The sequence below is a fragment of the Metopolophium dirhodum genome, chromosome 4 (assembly GCF_019925205.1).
Source record: "Metopolophium dirhodum isolate CAU chromosome 4, ASM1992520v1, whole genome shotgun sequence".
In the NCBI taxonomy this organism is placed as follows: domain Eukaryota; kingdom Metazoa; phylum Arthropoda; class Insecta; order Hemiptera; family Aphididae; genus Metopolophium; species Metopolophium dirhodum.
In genome coordinates, this window is record NC_083563.1 from 17,499,414 (window position 1) to 17,503,961 (window position 4,548).

General features: G+C 28.2%; 1 long non-coding RNA gene across 1 annotated transcript; it reads right to left on the bottom strand.

The window, feature by feature from the left end:
• Window positions 1-422: 422 nt before the first annotated feature.
• Window positions 423-3,822, bottom strand: LOC132942782 (uncharacterized). Its single transcript, XR_009664312.1, has 3 exons — window positions 3,791-3,822; window positions 2,634-2,713; window positions 423-524 (listed from the first exon to the last, which is right to left on the bottom strand). It is a non-coding gene; the product is annotated as an uncharacterized LOC132942782 (long non-coding RNA).
• Between the last annotated feature and the right edge of the window lie 726 nt (window positions 3,823-4,548).

A 4,548-nucleotide genomic window follows, 5' to 3' on the forward strand; every position in this document is an offset into this window, starting at 1 on the left:
AACTATCGTGACGGAACGGAATTACGAAGAACGTATAAGACAAAAATAATCGTCACCAAGTGGTAGGTATAATCTGCTATGTACTTACAAATCATATTAAATAACATTAAACATTATGTATTTTCTTATTTTATTAGGTAGGTATAAAAACCTACCTTAATCCTACTTATAAAAGCATTGCCTAATCATTGATTTCAAATTTTAAAAATTATTCTACTATAACAATAAGTTAACAGTTGTAGGCAAAGTATTATAATTTAAGGTATTTTTCATAATATCCTTATTTTTGTACACCTATAACAACTGGATTTTAAAAACTACTCTACGCCTAGCGAGTATATAAGTTTGTCTGACAATAAATATTTACATTAAGTCTACCGCGTCAACAGAGTAGAAGGACAAAACTTACGTAATTATTTATTCTTCCGGCGAAACGCGTTCCCTTCGAGTGTATAATATTGTCTAGTGTCAGAGCTGTGCATCTCCGCCAAGGAAAATGCATATCTTCGATCCAAAAGTTCAGTCTGGAAGTATTGAGATTAATGACATTTAAAAAAATAGGCACCTAGCTCATGACCAGAATGGAACGAAATATGTGAGTACGTATTGGAATCGCTGTTCGTCTCAGACGATTGTCATTTGCCATAGATTATTTATAATTATAACCTAACCGTCCTAATCATAGAAAATATATATATGGTCCTAACCGATGGATGATGGATATTTTTACATTATCTTCAAAAAAACATTTATTAGTTTCTATGCTGTAAATTAAATTCAAATTTACAATATAGATAACGGTTTTTTTTACTTGGTAACCATTTATTTATTACTTGGTTTATTAAAAAATTCTAATTGATATAAAATAGTAATTAAATAAAAATAGTTTTATTGATCCCAATACTTAAAAATAATGTTTCAAATAAAATAATAAAAAGATTTTAAGAAATACCTATTAATTAATATGTATTACCTAAATAACAAAATAACTAAATAAATTCGTGTTTTTTTTTAAACATTTTCACGCCTCCTCTCTTACGAAATTGTGTCACTTCTCCTTAGAGTAGCATAGGAGGTTATGAACACTTGAAATTGTGCATGTTAAAAAATCAGCCATATCCTCCTCCCCCTCCCTTGACAAAAACATTTGACTCATTTAGCTACTTTTTGAATTAAGAACGTTACATTGAACATACAAAACGGTACCTACCTACATAATAGTTATCAACCTAAAACGTTAAGTTATAAATAGGACGTAGATTTAAATGCATTAAAAACAAGAAAAATGCCTTAAAATATTTGACTTCAACCCATATAAATGTTCTAATTTCATTTTTCAATTCGTTGATAATATATGAAACGAATTCTTTGCTTGGAAAGCAATGTCATAGAAAATTCAGAAAATGCAGTTTATATTTAAATCCGTGGCCTAATTATAAATAATAATTTCTGATGCATTGATGCTGAAGAGTGAGGGGGGTGGACAATCAGCCGTACCGAAATCTAACATCTTAAACACTTAATATAAACAATTTTTCACACACGCGTCATGGTATAAAAATAAAAAATATTTATAATTCATATTTATACCGATTTATGCCGATCTTCTATATTAATAATAATTATAAATATATAGCAATAACAAATCATTTTTGAATAGCGGCCCACCTGAAAGTTCCCAGTATCCCGCCGGCTCAGTCCGCCCCTGGTTCATATTGTAACCGTTAAATCTAAATAATCTATTATAAACACAGTTACTTTTTACCGATATTATAAGTTAAAATTTGGACGAAGTTACATATTAAAACCAAGAAGAACGAATATAGTTATTTTGTTGTAATTTAAAAATAGTAGGTATTCGCGGATTTATGAAACTTTTAGAGTATATTATTATAATTTATATACACGATGACACTTTCAAATGTAATTTTTGGGCAAAAATGACTTTAACCTACTATATTGTAGGTACTAATGCCTAATAGTAACTGTAACTGTAAATATAACTTTTGAACTTTTAGGAACATAAAAGGTAACACATTCGTGTATGTAGTATTACACTATTTATATATAGGTATATTTATATACCTATACGAGTATATAAGTAGATACATTATTCATAAGTGCGCACACGTCAGGATAGGCTGCAGTTGACCATTCCGTGAATATTACTTTTATGTGTACTTGGTTATACGTCCCTAATCCCTATGATTTAGAATATAGATATTAGGTGAACAATAGAAGTTAAGTATGTGACACTAAATTAATAGTTACCTATAACTTATAATAACGTTGTATTTGGAAAAAAAAATTACCAGTTATTAATTAAAATTGTATCTTATGACTATTATCAGTTATATGCTATAACATATATTTCTATAAATTAAACCAGAACATATTATATGTATATTAAGTACCTTATATAGGTAAGCTCCTATTAATTATAATTATTCTACGAACAGGGACTGGAAAAACGACGATGACGTTTATATCTCGCGTATTTTATATACATTTCTGGTTCGGAACTAAAATATGCGCATACAACACTTGGATAGCACATTTTTCGTGACATTAAATATTTATTTTAAGTCTTAAAAGTAAATTTAAGCCCCAAAAGAATATAAAAACAAACTTACTTTAATTATCGACTCTTTCGGCGGAATCCGTGACGTGTGTGAACTGCGACGCCCATGAGGAAACGCTCAAGATTACAGAACTTAGAATATTGTAATTTATGAAAAATAAAATTATACGAAACGCAGTAAGTTTTTTGCTCATGTTTTCTTTGCTTATTGAAATTTTAGAATTTTTAATCGACTGTGTCTTCTGCAACGACTTTGAGATTTGCCATAGATAAATAAATAAATGATATAGATTTTATACTAGGTACGTTAATATGATGAATCCACGGATATAATATAATGCAACTTTTTATATCAAAGACTTCCGTGTTAAGGATCAATTTGTTTATTGAAATTTGATATGACAATAAAACCAAAATAGTTTATAATTTTGAATTTGAATTATAATAATATGATATAGGTATTATTTAAATTATTATTTTAGTTTATCAATTTAATTATTGATTAAGGTGGTGAATAGGTATCAGAAACACAAGAAAATTTTTATAAGAGTATATTGTATTTTATGAATTATTAAATAAAAAGGTGATTACTGGATTTTAGAGTTAACATAAAGCCATAAACGTATACAGTAAATTCATCAAATACCATAATACCAACTAGATTTCCAAAACTCTAAGTCTATAATTTTAGATTCTGGGCGGATCGATGACTGTATTAATTTTATAATGATGTGTTCTTTATTTTTTTAATATTTTCAATTATTTTTTCTTGTGGTCTGTGTAAATATATTTTTGGTGTTTTAAGGCTGCTGTAAGATCAATTTATGAGAATCCTTGCATTTAATTGTTAGGATTATTTGATATGAATAATTATTTTATAGAAGGTACTTATTTATAGGTAAGTCGATCAGAAACTATATTTACACTGAATAATGTTAATAGTAAAAATCTATTAAGATATCTATTATTTGTATTTATTTGTTAATAATAATTAAAACTTAAATATCAGCAGTAATCTTGTTCCTTTCACAAAATGTTTTTTAATTATTTTTACGAAGACGGTCTCGCGTATTTTATACATTGCGCTTTTGGGATTAAACTTATAAATGCTTCTACGTAACCCAGTTAACAGATTGTCCGTGGCAATAAATATTTAATTTAAGCCTAAAAAGTAAATGTAAAATAGCAATAATATGAAAACAAACTTACGCGTAAGCATCGACTCTTCCGGTGAAACCTAGCTAGAGTGCCGCCGCCGCCGAAGAAACTATCTTTATCCATCTTCATCTCGCTCTGAACTGAAACTTGAAAGTATCAAAATATTTTATGAAAATAACCTGAATACCTGATCATAACGAAATGTGTGAGTTTGTGTTAAAACTTACATTATAATGTATACGGCTCATAACTGTCGGTCTATATCGATGGCTTATTACTTATTTGTTCACTGAAATTATTAAAATTGTTTATCGTCGCCGACGAATGCCGACAATTGACGATTGCCATATATATTATAAAATATATTATTTACTATGATAAATCCATAGAACTTTATATTATACAGTATCTATAAAGTCTATTGATAAATATTAAATCGTATGTACTTTTAAAGAAAGTACTTTGTGATCAGCAATGTACCTATTCTGGTTATCTAATCAGTTATAGTTCGCATGCCAAATTTAACTGTGCGAAACTGGTCCGCAAGTTTATAGACATTTTATTATTCGAATGCATTATCCCACCAGTTCCTCTAGACACAGTGTTTGAGAAGTTATATTTTTTTGGTACCTAATTAAATTACAATATGAATTATTATAAGTTACCTATGTAGGTACTTGTCCAAAACTCGACTACCGGGATTTAAATAAAAAAATGTGATTTATAGGTAATCTATTGGCTATTGATCTATTATAAAATAGAAATTTAACCTACCAATAATATCACGTTTTATCAAAATCGATTTTAGT